Source organism: Herpailurus yagouaroundi, unplaced genomic scaffold (assembly GCF_014898765.1).
Source record: "Herpailurus yagouaroundi ecotype Mexico unplaced genomic scaffold, PumYag 67762, whole genome shotgun sequence".
Classification (NCBI taxonomy): Eukaryota; Metazoa; Chordata; class Mammalia; order Carnivora; family Felidae; genus Herpailurus; species Herpailurus yagouaroundi.
In genome coordinates this window covers 11,442-31,239 of record NW_024420557.1, presented here as the reverse complement: position 1 = coordinate 31,239, position 19,798 = coordinate 11,442, and the positions used below count along the sequence as shown (strand labels likewise).

Here is a 19,798-nt window from a genome sequence, read left to right as displayed (position 1 = left end):
GATTGTGATGCCTCCTGCTTTGGTCTTCTTCTTCAAAATTACTTTGGCTATTCGGGGCCTTTTGTGGTTCCATATGAATTTTAGGATTGCTTGTTCTAGTTTCGAGAAGAATGCTGGTGCAAATTTGATTGGGATTGCATTGAATGTGTAGATAGCTTTGGGTAGTATTGACATTTTGACAATATTTATTCTTCCAATCCATGAGCAGGGAATGTCTTTCCATTTCTTTAAATCTTCTTCAATTACCTTCATAAGCTTTCTATAGTTTTCAGCATACAGATCCTTTACATCTTTGGTTAGATTTATTCCTAGGTATTTTATGCTTCTTGGTGCAATTGTGAATGGGATCAGTTTCTTTATTTGTCTTTCTGTTGCTTCATTGTTAGTGTATAAGAATGAAACTGATTTCTGTACATTGATTTTGTATCCTGCAACTTTGCTGAATTCATGTATCAGTTCTAGCAGACTTTTGGTGGAGTCTATCGGATTTTCCATGTATAATATCAGGTCATCTGGAAAAAGTGAAAGCTTGACTTCATCTTTAGCATTTCTTTATTGGATTGGTGACCATCACCCTGTGGATTTAACAGTATGTAATGGCAAACATCCAGATGGGACTTTTTGCCTATCTCAGTATGAATAAAATATCCAGAAATAACATCACCTATACAATCGACCTCATATTGTAAAATAAAAGCAAAAGTATAACTTTAATGATGTGATTATTTTTTAAAAATGAAGAAAAATTGTTTACAAAGAAATAAATTGTGGTCCCAAGTGGAATTGCTTTCACTCACTGATGTGAGATTATAAGCATTGAAACACTAATTAAAAATTGGAAACATTCAAGCCTCCACTTTAGAAATTATTTCTCAATGCCTGAGAAAATTACTGTGGAGCAGCTTTTGACATATACTCAGCATCAAAAAAAAATCATGGTCTCTAGATTTAACACTGCATTAATGGATAACAATGATGATAGAAACACAGTATCAATAAAAATACATTTACTTTTTTGAAAAACCAAAAGGAAGGGAAGGCAGTTATTACTTTCGTCACAATTCTAAAGATCACCTCACAATGTGACTTAATAAAAATAGTCCTCTTTAAAAATAAAAGAAAAAAGATTCTAGAGTCAGAAATATAGAAAATTTAATTAGCATATTCAGCATCAGAGCAATATCAATTTAAGTCCAAGTATGAAAAAATAGTTTTGTTGTTGTGTTCCAAAAATTTGGGATAAATTTACTCAGAAAATATTCTTCAGAGATTGACAATATATGTGGAACTGTGCTAGATGTCACTGCTATCACAGTAAAAAAGACAATCTCAACAAATATATTTTCCCACTAAACATTAACATAGTGGCAAGTTTTGCTTGTTATATGAGCACAAGAGTGGGTGTGTAGGCTAAAACAGCCGTAAGAATTGCAAAAAACTTGCCAGGGGAAATGGTACTTCAACTGGAAATCAATGATAATTAGGCTTACTCAGTTAAGCTGGGGAACATGGGACAAAGTCTACAAAAGAAGTGCTTTGTAATACCTGGCACTGAATGCTTGTTAACAAATGGAACCTGTTAGCACACAGGGAAAGAGGGGAGGGTGCATACCATGTGAAAATCATGATTTCTGTTTTAGGCACATTGAAATGGAAATGCGTGTGATTTCTACAAACAGATATGTTTGGTCAGGGCTTCAATAAAAAGTAGATATGTTTGATAGCAAATTCAGTAGATTAGTCAGAAAAAAATCCATTACCAAAAATAGAAATTGAGTATTCATTAAGTGACAGATGTTACATAAAATTGTAGAAATTGTGGAGAAAACCATGACAGAGTATATGGTCAGAGGTGAAGGGGAATGAGTAGGTCCAAGGAATCAAAACAGGCAAAAAGGTAACCAAAAATCATGTGTATAATTTTTAGGTTAATTTATTAAAGCATTTCATAAATTTATACAAGAAAATTCTGTTTAAAAGGCTGTATTCTGCTTAATAGCTTGCACATTAATTGAGAAATGTAGAAAGAAAACAAGAATGATAGAGGAATGCATAAGGAAGATTTAGCATGAATCATGAGAGAAAATACATTTATCCAAAAACAAAGACAAAGAAAAAAAATCTTGTTATAAAACCAAAGTAGAGACTCCAAATTCTGGTCAAGACTCTAGAATGAATTCAAATTATATACCATGTATTATCATTTGGATAAGGACCAAACTGTTAACTAAAAGCACAATTTTAATAATGCAGTTTTTTTACTTAGTTCTGAACAGGAAAGAATTTCGGGGAGCCAAATTACATTCTTGCTATCCACGAAATCACACCACATCAGCAGATAATCTAATCACATCCATTTTGTGATTTAAAATATACGCAAAATGGTGCAACAACTCTGGAAAACAGTATGGAGTTTCCTCAAAGAGTTAAAAATAGAACAACCATACCACCCAATTGCACTACTAGGTATTCACCCAAATGATACAAAAATACTGATTCAGAGAGGCAAATGCACCCTGATGTTTATAGCAGCATTGTCAATAATAGCCAAATTATGGAAAGAGCCCAAATGTCCATCGATTCATGGATGGATAAAGAAGATGTGATGTATTATATCACACACACACACACACACACACACACACACAGGAATATTCCTCAACCAACAAAAAGAACGAAATCAACATTTGCAATAACGTGGATGGAGCTAGGGTGTATTATCCTAAGTGAAATAAATCAGAGAAAGACAAATACCATATGATTTCACTCATATGTGGAATTTAAGAAACAAAACAGATGAACATAGGGGAAAGGAGAGAGAGGGAGAGAGACAAACCACAAAACTACAGAGAACAAAGTGAAGGTTGCTGGAGGAGAGGTGCACAGGGAGATGGGCTAGATGGGTGATGGGTATTAAGGAGGGCACTTCTTGTGACAAGCACTGGGTGTTACATGTAAGTGATGAATCACTAAATTCTACTCCAGAAACTATACTACACTATATGTTAACTAACTAGAATTTAGATAAAAACATGAAACAAATAATTAAAATATAATATGAAAATGTAGTGAAGGTAGAGTATAGCTGATTAAATTAGATTTTATCTATACAATAATTTCTCTGAATTATCAGGCATGCAGATTGGACAGAAGACATCAGTGATTAAAAACTCTACAGTAACAACATCCATTTTCTGGGACAGATGACCCTGAGCTGCAAGTTCTGATTTTTATCTTTTATCTTTTATCTTTCTATTTTTTACCTACATGCTGAGGGACCATCATCACACTCACTTTTGTGGATCCCTACCTTAAAACACCCATGTACTTTTTTTTCTTTTTTTTACAAAATTTCTCCTTCTTGGAGATCTCATTCACCACTGTCTGTATTTCCAGGTACTTGTATAACATAGCAACAGGTGACAAGGTCATTACCTATAATGCTCGTGTCATCCAAGTGTTTTTTACTCACCTCTTTGCAGTAACAGAATTTTTCTTGCTGGCCATCATGTCCTATGACCACTATGTGGCCATCTGCGAACCCTTGCATTGGGTAACCATCATGAGCAGAGGAGTCTGCAGCAGTCTTATTTTTTCCTGCTTGTTGGCTGGATTGTTGGTCATACATAACCTCCCCCACTTAGTCTGGGGCTAAATCTGAAATTCTGTGACTCAAATTTTATTGATCATTTTCTCTGTGATGCTTCTCCCCTCCTAAAGATAGCATGTTCAGACACATGGCTCATGAAACAAAGTGTTTTAATCTGTGCTGACCCCCATTTTGACCTTTATATATGTAGTTCTATCTTATATTATCAAAACAATTTTAGGATTTCCATCTGTTCAGCAAAGAAAAAAGGCCTTTTACACCTGTTCTTCCCACATGACTGTAGTTTTCATCACCTATGGCACATGCATGTTCATTTATATGACTCCTACAGCAAAAGAGAAAGTGACTGTTCATAAAGCAGTTTCACTACTCACTTTTTCTGTTTCACCTACATTAAATCCATTTATTTATACACTGAGAAATAAGTAAAAAAAGCCTCAGTGACTCAATCAAAAGAGTTGCAGCATTCTTAAAGAAGTAAAATAAAATAGCAGTCAATAAATGAAATTAAATAAAAGGTGTGGTGCTAAACATTTCTGTTAATGCTTATAATTTTATTTATCTTTTAATAATCTATATTTCAGTTATATGTCTCAGCTCCTGTTTCAATTTACTTGCATTGCACCTTAAGGAGCTTATTTCTTTCCTTGATTGTTATTTAACTTCTTGTGGGAGACATCTCAGTAAAGAAAATGAAAGTGTACTTCTCATAAATTCATTTGTACATAAATATAACCCAATATAATAAATCTTATGCTATAATAAATCTATTCTTTAGTCTTCCATAAAACTGATAGCATAATACTGCTAATTATTATACCCAAGTGTGCATAAAACACTACAAAACCTCAAGTAAGAATTGAAATTTTATGATACAATAGTGAATAAAATAAGTGAGGGCATGATATAATAATACAAGGATCAATTGAGACACAAGATAATAGCATTTCTATACTATAGGAAAATACATTAAAAAATTAAAAACGTTGGATAAAATCTCACAAATACTCTTTTAAACGTATAGCTAAGAGTAAAGGTTAAAATATGGGCAATCACAAGGTATCAGAGATACAGAATAATCAGAAATGAACATAAATAACCCCACCTATAACTTGTGGATTCCCAGGAAAGCAAAGAAAGGAGGATAAAGAGTGGCAAGGTGTTGAGTTATAGGTTACAGGGGCTTGGATTAAATGTCCATATGGAGAAGGGTATTGAAGTGTCAGGTTCCAAGTGGTGAAAATGCATGAAGCTGACAAAATAGCCCAAAGTCAAGATTTTAAAAGCATGATTTAGAAGAAAAATTCCCATTTTTATGAAAAGACAATAATTTTCTCTAAGAAATTTTTCTTTCTCTCTTAAGTTATGAGCTATGGAGGAGGAGTTGGGAACCATTATGTTTCTCTAATAGCATTTATACTCCAAATTCTATAAAAATAATCTACTAACACCACATATAAAGAATTAAACAGTGCATCCAAATATAACTGTTTGGAATTGAAGAAATACATATTCATTGAAATAGACACACTTCATGACAATTCATAAAAAAGCTATACACAGAAGAAATTAAAGAATTATTCATCCACAAATATATTCATTATTTTCAGAAATAAACAGAAAAATAAAGCAACTCCTGCTCATTATAACATTTTAAAACTATAAAATTAATTAAAAGTATTAGAACATGATTTTATTAAGAAAAATAAATTTCAAAAGATAAATAAATCTCAAAGTTGTTATTTTTAAAAAATTCAAATTAATAATTTTCCAAAAGCATAAATTAATACAAAATAAACAAAAAATATATAAGGTTAAAAATCAGAAGGAAGATATGAATACTAATGCATACTTAGCATAACTTTGTGGATAGTCTAGCACAATTCCACAACAAAATGTGAAGATCTAGAGCTAGAAACAAGGGTTAGACAAAATTTTGAAAATTAATTCAAAATGTGGAAAACTTAAATATATTAATTTCCACATAACATTTGGTAAGCAAATAAGATCTATGATTAAAAAGGCAAAAGGAGGAGCGCCTAGGTGGCTCGGTCGGTTAAGCGTCCGACTTTGGCTCAGGTCATGATCTCACAGTCTGAGTTCGAGCCCCACGTCAGGCTCTGTGCTGACAGCTCAGAGCCTGGAGTCTGTTTCAGATTCTGTGTCTCCCTCTCTCTCTGCCCCTCCCCTGTTCATTCTCTGTCTCTCTCCGTCTCAAAAATAAATAAACTTTAAAAAAAGAATTTAAATAAATAAATAAATAGGCAAAAGGACCAGATTACAACCAACCATGGTAAAGCAATAATCTCATTAAGATTTCAATTATCTAAATAAAAAATAAAAAACTCTCCCTGATGAGTTTTATGACTATTTGACAAAATATTTGACAAAATTTTTTTGTCAAAAAATATTTGACAAAAATCTGATTAAAACATTAAGGCAAAGTGTTTAATTTTTGTTTCAATTATTGACTGATGAATGTAGTTAGACAATTTCAATTAGAATCCAACAAAATAACCAAAAACTATACTATGGTCAACCAAGATTTATTCCAATTATAGAAAGGTGTAGATAATAGATATAAAGGATATAAAGGATAGATAGATCATGATGAAAATAGATATGTAGGTAGATGGTAAACAAATGATAAATGATAGATACATTAGTAATAAAGTAATGATAGATAAAAAATGTATACAGATATAGAAATATATATATGAAATATAGCCTGATTTTGTTGTACCAACAAATTAAAGGAAGATTTTATATGGGTTTTTGATTAATAGATAAACTATCACCAGATAAAAATCAGTAACTTCTAAAAAATTTAAAGTAAAATACAAATATGGTGAACTACTAAAGTATGATAAAAAAAAATCTACAGAAATACAATTATATTAAACAGTAAAACACCTGGAATAAATTAAAATCAAAAAACAAAGATGCTCCCTTTCATCACTGATATTCAACATTTCACTGCCATCTTAAAAATGCCATAATAATAAAGTAATTGGATTATCAGACTGAAGTTATGAAACTACTGTAATTAGAAATTATGAAACCCATATCTTTTCAAGTTTTTACGTCTTTGAAATGTGCGTGTGCCTTATAATGACACGCATCTTAATATTGTCTGTCGTTTAACCAGTCACATTTTTTAAGGAAAAATACATAACACATAAAAGTACTTAAAATAATGACATGCATTTAAATAGAGTCAATGAAATATGGTATTTTCTTCCTGACAAAACTATTATGTACCTAGAACACAATAAAATCTAATAAAAATCTAATAGACTTAGTAAGAATATTTAGTAACTTGGGTAAAGGATACAAGCAAACACAAGTCCATTGACAATATTTACAGTAGCAATCAGCTTCTACTATTAAAGCTATCAATATGACTGCCCTGGAATAAACGCCATTATGAATGCAATGTATCATATCATAAAATATCAATTTGTTCACTCTTAATATATAAATTTAACACAGGTCCAATTAGAATCAACTTTTTACGTTTTTAAATTATACAAATTAACTCTAAGTTAATATGGAAGAATTAAATTTCATGAATGTGCAACACATAAATGAAAAAAAATCCATGAATAGAAACTTGTTTTATATAATATCAAAACATATTATCAATGGAATAAAATTAATATGGTATTAGAATGAGAAGATAAAATGATCACCAGAAAAGATAAGATTATGAAAGTACAGACTAATAAATAGTCTTTATTATTATATGTTTTATTTTGCTTGTAGTATAGAAGTGGAGAAATTTCAGTTCAGTAGGAAAATCATGGTTTAATAAATGTTTTAGTTACACATGAAAAAACTCAAATGAAAAAGTTTTCTTTTTTATTCATAAAACAAATGGGTTACCTTCAAAATGGTTTAAAATTTTAGGAATAAAAATAAACAAGTAAAACCTTATTAGAAAATATCTAAGACCAAGATAATATAAAGGAGACAAATTTGCATACTCAAGAATTTAAAGACGGGGACAAAAGAAGCTTATTTGATTAATACAAACCAACTTTATTAACCATTTTGGTTGGCAAAAGATACCACTGAAAAAATTCATAAGTCAAATAATGTTGAAAGGAAATGTGTACCACTGACAGACAAAGGGATGATTTCTAAAGCAAAGACCTCTTATAACTTAATACAAATGAATAAATCTAAATAGAAATTAGCAAAAAGTAGAAATACAATTTAGAGAATATTAAAACTTGTTTCGTGAAGAATATGATTGTCAACTGAATTCATAGTCTAATGCTGAAAGATTCAAATTGAAGTAAAAATTTACACAAATCAAATGGTCAATTTTGAAAAAAACTTTTTCACCTGTTGCTGACTGGGATCATGAGGACAAGGCTACTTTTCCTACAGCACATGTGAAAATTTAAATTGCTAAAGCTTTTTGGCAAGTAATCAATTTTAAAGTAATTTTACAATTTAAAAGTATATGTATACTTTGACATAGAAATTCTATTTCTACAATTCCTATCTTTCATAAACTAAAGCACCATTTTGAAAGAATATACAATATTAAAGGCATACTGTGAAAAGAAAGGCACAGTGTGGAATGCAGCATTAATGGTGGCAAAAAAAATTAAAGCCAAGTGAAAATCCGTCAATTAACGGAATATCATGCACTTATTAAATATAAGTGTATCAGAGTTACATCATTTGATCTGGAGTAATTCCCTTGAATTGTTTTGGTGGGGTGGGTTTTTTTTTTTTTTTTTTTTTTTGATTAGGAGAGATTTTCACATTCTTTTTTTTTTTTAATTTTTATTTATTTTTGAGACAGAGACAGAGCATGAACGGGGGGAGGGTCAGAGAGAGAGGGAGACACAGAATCCAAGCAGGCTCCAGGATCCGAGCTGTCAGCACAGAGCCCGATGCGGGGCTCGAACCCACAAACTGTGAGATCATGACCCGAGCCGAAGTCAGACGCTTAACCAACTGAGCCACCCAGGCGCCCCTGGGTTGTTTTGTTTTGTTTTTTTTTTTGAAAAGAAAAAAAAGTAGAAAAGTGTGTTTAATATATCAAATTTTTATAATGGACACCTTGTCCAAACCCTTCAGTGTGTGTGTGTGTGTGTGTGTGTGTGTATTTAACTGTACATAAAGATGGATGATAGATAATAGATGTGTAAAATACATGTATTCATAATGGAAAAATACATGAAATATGCATAATAAAACAAAATATATTATGGACCATAAAGTAATTCACATCCTACAAAGTATGAATTCTAACCGCAATAAAATTAAAGTAACAACATACATCAGAAAATTCTCCAAATATATGGAAACTAATGAAAAAGTAAATAAAACATGGGTCAATGAAGAAATTAAGAGAGATATTTAAAGGATTTTGAATTGAGTAGAAAGCACAACATGTCAAAATAGGTTGGATGCAGCTAAAACCATATTTGGATGAAAATTTATAGCACTAAAATGCCATAAAAATAGCAGAAAAATCTCTAATAAATGTTTTCATTTTTCCCCTAAAACTTGGGGGAGAAAGGGGAATGTCAATCAAATCCAAAGCAAATAGAAAATAAGAATAAAAATCATTGTAGAATCAATTGACATAAGAGAACAACAGATAAAAGTTGGTTCTTACAGAAAATCAAGAAAGAAAGGAGACGTCACATATTACAAATATAAGGTATGAGAGAGGTGATATAACTACAGATTTTACAGATATTAAAAGGACAAAAAAGGAATATTGTTAAAAGTGCATAATCATAAGTTGACAACTTAGATAAAATGGACAAATTCCTTAGATCATGTTGCACTGGTGAACAATGGTGGCACTTAAATAGTATTTGATTATTAGAGATGATTTGCAGGACCTAATGTGACAATATTTACAGCTACAGTTTATTGCAAGAAAAGAATACACTATATGAACAGCATTAAAATAAGGATATGCATCATTGACAAAGGCTGGCTCACATTAAGGGATAAGAAACAAAGTGCACACCTCTTGCTGTCCTCCATCTGTAGACAATATTGCTGCACATACTTTCTCAGGCCAGAAATCACTGACATATCCAGAAAACACCTCAATCCCAGAGAGCCCAAACAGAGTCAGAACTGGGAATTTTTATATTTTACTAACTATGTACGAATATTCCTGCTAAATAAATAGCTTAAAACAAGAACCCTGTAGTAGTCTCACCTAGACCAAGTGCCAATGATCAAAGTCACTATTACCAATAAACAATGTTAACAAGTTGGTACACCTGTCCTGAAACTCCTCAGACCCACGGTTACAAACAAACCTTACAGATCAATATATTTTATGCATTAACCAGGTGTCAGTGCTATGTTCAAAATTTAGCAAAAATATCTCAGGCCAACTCCAGGCTTGCTAGAACTTACAAATAACAGATAAAATTAAAATTCACTCCAAAAAAGAAAAAGATTAACTGGCATCTATGTATTGCAGAAATTTAAAATGTGGTTTAAAACATTCCCACAAGTAAAATCCAAGCCATATGGTTTTACTGGTGAACTGTACCAAATATTTAAGTATGAAATAATACAAATTCTACACAAATGATTCCAGAAAATTAATAAGGAGAAGACATTTTCAAACTTATTTTATGAAGTCAACAATAGCCTGATAACAAAATCAGACAAACATATCACAAGTATAGAAATGGGCAAAACAATATTTTTCTTACACATAGGTGGAAAAATAAAATGTTTGCAATTAGAATCCATCAATAGATATATAGATAGACAGATTTATATAAACTCCAAAGGATTTTGTTCTAGGGACATAAGACTTAACATTTGAAAATCAATAAAATCAACCATATATTGAGACTAAAAAATAAAATGTACACATATATACATTATATATGTATAAATGTATACATACATCATATCAACGCAGAAACATTTGAAAAAGTTCAATATCCATTCCTAATTTTAAAAATTCTTAGCAAACTAGAAAAGAAAGTGCCTCAACTTCATAAAAGACATCTACAAACACTACAACTGACACCACATTTAATAATGAAATACTGAATGCTTCCCTCCTAAGATCAAGACAAGAATGCCCACTGTTACTATTTCTACTCAACATTATATGGAAGGTTATAGTCAATGCAGTAAATCCAAAAATGAAAAATATCTAGGTTTGATAGGAAGAAAATAATTGCCTTTATTTCCCTGCAACTTGAAAAGCCTACGGATTCTAAATGGTTAGAATAAATGAATTTATAAATGTTGTCAGAAAAAAAAATCCACATACAAAATTGAAATATATGTTTATGTACTAACAACAATCAGAAACTAAACACTAAAAAGTGGCATCAAAAATATGAAATATTTAGGCCTAAATCTGACAAAACATGTGCAAGATCTGTATACTGGAAGCAAAGAATTTGTTGAGAAGACTAAAAAGAACCATGTAAGTGGAGCCATGTGCTACTTTCATGAATCAACAAGTAAATATTATTAAGAGTTAAACTATTTTGAAATTAATCTACAGATTTAATTCAATCTTAAAATACAAGCAGAATTTCTTATAGAAATTGACAAGCAATTATAAAATTCATATGGAAATTCAAAAGGCCTTGAATAATCAATTCAACTCTGAAAAGGACAAACTTATAGGACCTACCTTAATTTAACGCTTATTAGAAACCTATAGTAATCAAGACAGGGTGATATTGGTGTAAAGGTAGAAAAATAGGTCAGTGGAAAAGAGTTGGGACTTCAGAAGTAAATCCCTACACTTATGGTCAACTGATCTTTTTATAGAAATGCAAAAACAATTCATTAAAGAAAGGTTAATCTTTTCAATAAATGGCACTGGAAGAATAGCCATGTTTTTTAAATAAATTTTGATACATCTGTTGTACTATTTACAAATAAATTTATAAAAATTAACTCAAAATGAATCACAGACCTAAATGTAAAACAAACTATAATACTCTTCGAAAAAATAACATAAGAAGACATTATGATTGGTTTAGGCAAATATTTTTTTAGATAAAATAGTAAAAGCATGATACATTTTAAGAAATGATGAAATACCATCTATCATAATTAAGAACTCTGCTCTTAAAAAGACATTAAGAGGGGCGCCTGGGTGTTTCAGTCGGTTGGGCAGCTGACTTCGGCTCAGGTCATGATCTCACGGTCTGTGGGTTCGAGCCCCGCGTCGGGCTCTGTGCTGACAGCTCAGAGCCTGGAGCCTGTTTCAGATTCTGTGTCTCCCTCTCTCTGACCCTCCCCCATTCATGCTCTGTCTCTCTCTCTCAAAAATAAATAAAGGTTAAAAAAAAAAAAGACATTAAAAGAGTAAGACAAGCCACAAACTTGGAGAAAATATTTGTGAATCACATAACTGATTATTTATCCAGAATAAAAAAACTCTCAAAACTCAATAATAAGGAAAATCACAACCCAACTAAAAAAATGAGCAAATGATTTAAAAAGATACTTTACGGGGCGCCTGGGTGGCGCAGTCGGTTAAGTGTCCGACTTCAGCCAGGTCACGATCTCGCGGTCCGGGAGTTCGAGCCCCGCGTCAGGCTCTGGGCTGATGGCTCAGAGCCTGGAGCCTGTTTCTGATTCTGTGTCTCCCTCTCTCTCTGCCCCTCCCCCGTTCATGCTCTGTCTCTCTCTGTCCCAAAAATAAATAAACGTTGAAAAAAAAATTAAAAAAAAAAAAAAAGATACTTTACTAAAGAAGATACACAGATGGCAACTAAATGCACCAAAAGATATTCAACATCATTAGCTATTAGGTATACAAAAATTAAAATCACAATGGAATCCAATAGACCTACTAGAATGTTTCAAGTATGAAAACTGATCATACCAAAGAAGTGCACCAATAAAATATTCCTACACCACTGGTGGGAGTGTAAAATCATGTGACTACTTTAGAAAAGTGTTGGTAGTTTCTTAAAATTTAAATATATCCCTTCTATATGACCCAACCATTCTTAGGTGTTTATCCAACAGAAATGAAATTGTGTGTCATTAGAGAGGTTTGTGCATGAATGTTCATAGCAGCTTTCTAGGTAAGTGCCTTAATAAAACTAATATGACAGAGTATCTTTAAGCAGGTGAATAGCAACCAAATTGTGATATATCCACAGATGGAATTTTACCCAGAAATAAAAGGAATGAATAATAATGTGGATGAATCTCAAAAAATCATGCTGAGTAAAATAAGCCAGATGAAAGATGGTTGACTGTAAAAAGCAGCAGGGGAAGGGGACGGAGAGGCAGGTTGTGACCAGGACTGAAGGACTTAACAAGAGGCACAAGGGCAACTTTGAGAAATATTGATATGCTTAAAATATTTTTGTATGTGTGGAAATGATTGGTAGAAGTAAAATTTCTAGATAAAAATATTATTCCACTTTTAGAGAATTAGTAGAATAAGAGCCATAACATTAATTTATATCAAACATATGCCAGCATGATTAGGTGTCAGTGGACATTATTTTTATGCCTATTTGTATCTTGTTTTTAAAATATCTTAAATATGAATTTTAAGATTATAATAAATCTTTAAAAGTGTGATGCTGATTTTTTGGCATCTAGTTCATGGCTTTATACAGTCAAATCTGTCAATTTTATTTGTTTTTAAAAAATTTTTAACAGCATTATTGAGATATAATTGACATTCAGTAAACTGCACACATTTAAAGTGTACAATTTGATAAGTTTGGACATAGGTATACTCCTAACAGAGTACCAACATAATCACAATAAGTATGAAATGCTTTTGATAGAATGATTGAAAACTACAGAAAATAAAGAACACTGTACATTTAATTCAGGCACTGGTTTAAAACTGCCAAAATAATCATATAGTCAACATTAATAGTGACTAATTAGAAAAAAACAAATGTATATCATGTGATAAATTCATATATGTAAATATATAAAAGTGTATTTGTTTGGTAAAATATACATAACATAAAATTTACCATTTTGAGTCTTTTGAAGTGGAAAAATCAATGGCATTAAGTACCTTTGTATTGCTGTGCAACCATAAAAGCATACATTTTGCATACAGTTATAAGATATGGATGAAATCTTTATGCATTAATAAATAATACTTATAATACAGTTGAGGCATTTGGAAAAAATATCTGGAAGGATAAAATCTATAATGCAAGCGGTAGCCTTACATAATTGTACAGTATAAACTTTTCCTTTTGCTTATCTGATTAAAATTAGCCAATGATAATAAAACATTTATATAATAAAGGATTTTATCATATAAAAAAGGATAAAAAACTTCCAAATGCCTTAGTATATGTGAAAGTTTAAAACAAATTAACTGTGTGATTTAAATGATACAGTTGTCCTCCTGACCTTTGTCAAATGCTGCTATAACATCCTCCTATCTCCAGACAGTCCCCACTGAAGCCAGTGTTATTTGTGTTTTTGCCAAACTTCATTAGTCAGAAAATTAATCACTCTTGACTGTAGGTCACCAAGGACCATTTATTTTTTTCACTTAGTAAAATTTTCTGCAAATTAAAAAGAGAAGTCACATTTGACATGGTAAAAGCGTTTCTCTTTGCCCTTATAATTCATCTGCTCCACCAGTGGAGGGAGTTCCTTAGCCCTTAAAGTAATTTATTTTCTTTTCAGTGATGGAAATAGTAAGAAAATATTTGGAGTCTAATAACAACACTGAGCCCATTACCAAGTCTGTCCAAGTTGTTGGAGAAAGTAAGCAAGGGAATTTTTATGCATTCCCAGACATGTCAGTGAACGTGAAGACATAAATACCTTTATAAAAATATCACTTTTAACGTTGTGGTCTTAATATTACTACGGTTAAAGAGCTAACAGAAACTCTGATTTACTAACAGAAGATTAAGTATAATAAAGTTTGTTTCTTTGTCTATACTTCCCTTTGTAGGATCTAGGTTATATTTTCTTCTGGGAAAGAAAATGGATTTCAGTGATATCTTTTATATTTTTAATGTATTTAAGTTATATTTAAGAGGTGGCATTTTTTAGAATAAATTTCCTCTGTGTAGATAAATGTAATTGCCTGGAGGTTTGTATGCATAAGATATATAAACAAATTATATATAACAATGTAAGAAATATTTAGGGTAACTTTGGATAGATATTCAACCTCAAATTTAAAATAAAGTGTCTTCATATATAGAGAAGTATATAAATGCCCTTGCATTACTCTTCCCACCCCCAAAAAGAACACCATAATGACTGAAATGACAGTATTTCCTTGTAGAATCTTGTGCTCATTTTAAACATATTTGAAAGGGAGAAAAAACAAAATCGGTTAGTTACACTTCAGTGTCAATCTGTTTATTAACTTCTGTCATAAAACAGGTTATAATGTCTTGGGGAAAAACAGATATATTTTGAAAACTGAATAATGCTCAAAGTTTGAGGGCCACTAAGATTTCACAGTGGTACATATCATCTCAAAGATTCAGAGAAAAGAAGGAAGGAAGGTGGGTGAGCTGCAAGTATGTTAAGATATAACTGTTCCTTCTGCACTCCATTGTACATAAATATTTGACAATTGTTGAATGAGAGACTAAATTTCTTAAGAGGATTCTAACTTTTGAGTAAACCATGTTCCTCAGTTAGGGACTTTTCTGTGTATTAGAAGCACTGTGAATGAGGTAAATTGTCACAAACATTCTGTCACAAACAATTCTCCCGCAACCTCAGTAAGAAGAGAACACAACAAGTTAAACAATAAAGTGAATTTACTCATAAAACAAATAAGCTCGATATGCAAGGGGAAAATATTTTCTATTAATCAGCATCAGAAAACCTCAAGGTTTAGGATATCGATTGTATATTAGAAACATTTGAGTCCCTACTAGTGTAGCATCAATGAAGATAAAATAATTCATTGACTGGAAGATGAGGGAGGAATATAAGGTAGTCATCACTTTTGTCAGTAGTAAAGGTAACACAAATTCAGTACACATAATGTGAATATTCAGAAAAACAAGTAGGCTGTGTAACAGGAAGTGGTGGGGGGGCAATCAGCATATTGTAAGATTGCTAATAAGAATTAAGTACACTTAACCTAAAAACACACCAAAAACCAAAAACCTTCTTTTGGAACAAAGCCCTCAAATTTTGCTCTAGTGTCTGTATAGTGAACCAACGTTATATTAGCATTGTTTATTTTAAAAGACCCAAAGAGCCAAGAAAAGACATGCAATAGAGGGTGAAATTTTGTCACTTAGATTCTGAACAGGGAAGAATTCTTCAGAGCCAAAGACATTTTTGTTACTCATAAAATGACACCCCTCAGTAATCTACTTAGTCACATGGAAAAATCCTAAGCACAGGATAGACATAAAATGTAAATAAATATATATATAAAATACATGTTTCTGTTATATTATAAACATATATGTTAACTATATATTAATATAATTATGTTAGATATATATTAATTATATTAATATAATATTAATATATATTGTATATATTAATGTATTATAATTATATAATATATCTCATGAGATAGAAATATAAAAATTTGAATATATTTTAGAACAGTTAAAATAATCTATAATCTTTAAGAAAATTTTTATGAATATCATATCCAGATTGGAGAGAAGTCAGAAGCCAGTGATGAGAAACAGTACAATAACAACATTCATTCTGCTGGGACTGACAGATGACCCTGAGCTGCAAGTTCTGATTTTTATCTTCCTATTTCTCACCTACACACTGAGTGTAAGTGGAAACTTGACAATCATCATACTCACTTTTGTGGATCCTCACCTTAAAACACCCATGTACTTTTTCTTAAAAAATTTCTCAGAGATCTCATTCACATCTGCCATTATTCCCAGGTATTTGTATAGCATAGCAACAGGTGACAACATTATTACCTATAAAGCTTGTATCATCCAAGTATTTTTTACTGACCTCTGTGGAGTATCAGAGTTTTTTCTGCTGGCCACCATGTCCTATGACCATTATGTGGCCATATGCAAACCCTTGCATTATGTGATCATCATGAGCAAGAGGGTCTGCAGGATTCTCATCATCTGTTGTTGAATGGCTGGTTTATGTGTAATAATCCCACCACTTAGCCTGGGTTTAAATCTAAAATTTTGTGACTCTAACATGATTGATCATTTTGCCTGTGATGCATTTCCCTTAGTGAAAATCTCATGTTCAGATACATGGTTCGTGGAATGGACAGTTATAATCTGTGCTGTGCTGACCTTGAATATGACTCTTACTTGTGTAGTTCCGTCATATGCTTACATCATCAAGACAATTTTTAGATTCCCTTCTGTTCAACAAAGGAAAAAGGCCTTTTCCACCTGTTCTTCCCATATGATTGTGGTATCTATCACCTATGGCACATGCATTTTCATCTATATGAATCCTACAGCAAAAGAAAAAATGACCATTAATAAAGGAGTTTCACTGCTCATTTCTTCTTTTTCCCCTACATTAAACCCATTTATTTATACCTTGAGAAACAATCAAGGTTAAGAAAGCCTTCAAGGACTCAATCAAAAGAATTGCCTTGCTCTCAACTAAGTAAAAGGAAATATTTTTAAAACATCTCAAAAACAAGAATAAATGTCCACAGACATTTTATTTTGCAAGTCCATAATCGTGTTTTTTAGTAATATATGCTTGAGTTACATTAATTTTCTCAACACTTCTTTAAATTTTTTTTTCAACGTTTATTTATTTTTTGGGACAGAGAGAGACAGAGCATGAACGGGGGAGGGGCAGAGAGAGAGGGAGACACAGAATCGGAAACAGGCTCCAGGCTCTGAGCCATCAGCCCAGAGCCCGACGCGGGGCTGGAACTCACCGCCGCGAGATCGTGACCTGGCTGAAGTCGGACACTTAACCGACTGCGCCACCCAGGCGCCCCTCAACACTTCTTTAACCTGCCTTCCATTGAGCCCTTCTCATGACACTTTTGTATTTTCATTTTTCAAACAAATATTTGATAGTTTTGCATATCAATTTCTTAAAAATTATTTTGAAAAGAAAGTAGCTTTATAATATTATTACAATATATAATAAAAATGATTCCTTGGGAAAATATAAGGCAAAATTCTTTGTGACTCTTCAATATACAAAATAAATAATATCCAAACACATGTAAATTTTAGGCAAAATATCTAAACTGGATGAATAATCACATAACTTAGAAAACACGTGAAAAAGAATAATAGCACTTTTAATGCTGAGGAAATAGACCAAAATTCACTATTATGAACACACAGAAATACTGGATACTGGTTTCCATCACCTATGGCAGCTGCATCCTCATAGATATCAAGCCTTCAGTGAAGGAATCAGTGGCCATTAACAAGGGTGTGACAGTGTTCGCTACCTCCATTGCTCCAGTTCTGAACCCTTTTATTTATACACTGAGGAACAGGCAAATCAAACAAGCCTTCAATAACCCAGTCAAAAGAACTGTGATATTTTCCAGGAAATAAAAGAATGTGAAGCCAAAGAAACACATATAATAAACTTATCAAATTTTCTAGTCAAGTTACCTTGTTCAAAACACTCATCCTGCTCTAGTAACATCTTCCTCACAAATGTCTTTTAAGATCCTTCCACAAACAGGCATGCTAACAGTTTTTAAAAATCTAAATCCTAGTTTTACCTCCAAATTAGGAAAATCAGAAAACAAAACACAACAAATTAAACAGAAGTATATCTCCAAACCAGAATATATCAAGAGAAAATTTGTTACATTTTCAGCAAAAGACTAAGTAATGATTGTCATTGCTTCTTCCAATACAAAACTTTCAAATGATTTGTCGCTTGATTTCACTTCACAAATATGAATTTGGTAGTTTCTTTAGGTCAGGTACTATGTTAAACACTAAATATAAAGGAGACAGCAAACCAGCAAAAATTTACTCCCATGTACCCTCAGGGCCAAACAATTCAAAAGAAAGCAAAATAGTTGACTTGCACTCAAATAAATATTTTTCTGTGAAAGAGTTATAAACCTTACAATTATGGAAAAATATCAAAATACCAAAACAAAAGATATAAGATTTGTAACTATTGTCACTGTATCAAACTGATAATAACCAAAACTTTTAAATGTTATATATAAGCTTTTCTCAAAAACTACATCAAGTAAAAGGGAAGATGATAAAAATGGATAACTATTTTGAAGACTTCAAATATTTTGGTATTGCAAAAAAAAAAAAAAAAAGACTGCCAGATGTAGACACATATATTGAAATGCCAACACAGAATGTCACTAAAATACACAAAGCCTTGCCAAAGAAATCAAGGAAATAAAAAACTGCCAGATACATAGGATGTTGGAAACTTAGAAAAGTTTCCAAAAGGAATATGAAAAGCTATATATAAAGGTTTTGTATCTTTTATTATATAAAGATATACATTGGAGGAATATAAACTGTTTACCACATTTCCTCCAGAAAAAGTAGCTCACACAGATCATATTCTGAAACTACTTTCCCCATCCCACTACTTTCCATGCTTTAGGAATCTGAACTGACATTTTCCCCTCTGCGTTCATGTGTAAGTCTTTTCCAACAGCTGTTTGAAAACTGCTTTCCTGTCAAAATATATTTTCCTCATTCTTTGTTGGGTCACTCTTTTTTTCCTTCAGTTTTAAATTTAAAAATTAGGTTTCTCAAAAAAGTAAGAATAAAACTACCCTTTGGTCTAGTAATCCCACTTCCGGGTATATACCCCCGAAAAAACTGAAATCAGGATCTCAAAGAGATATCTACCCTCTTATATTCATTGCAGCCCTAGTCATGATAACCAATATGTAGAAATATATGTCCATCAACCTAAATGTCCATCAGCTGATGATTGGATAAATTAAATGTGGTGTATACAATGGAATATTATCCAACCTTTGAAAAGCAGGAAATTCTGCAACATGCAACAATATGGATGGACCTTGAAGACTCCTTTTAAGTGAAATAAGCCAGACACAGAAAGACAAGTAATCCATGATCCCACTTACATGAAATATCTAAAATAGTCAAATTCATAAAGCCAACGATTAGAATGGTAGTCACCAGGGACAAAGGGAGAGAAAAATAAGAAATTGTTAATCAATAGGCATCACTTAAATTAAGCAAGAGCATTCATTTGGGATCAAAGAATTCTAATTCAGGATACACAGAT

At 31.8% G+C, this 19,798-nt stretch overlaps 2 pseudogenes; both read left to right on the top strand.

The window, feature by feature from the left end:
• The first annotated feature begins 3,135 nt into the window (after window positions 1-3,135).
• Window positions 3,136-4,091, top strand: LOC121025881 (olfactory receptor 6C2-like; annotated as a pseudogene).
• Window positions 4,092-16,255: 12,164 nt separating this feature from the next.
• LOC121025879 (olfactory receptor 6C2-like) lies at window positions 16,256-18,105 on the top strand (annotated as a pseudogene).
• Window positions 18,106-19,798: the final 1,693 nt, after the last annotated feature.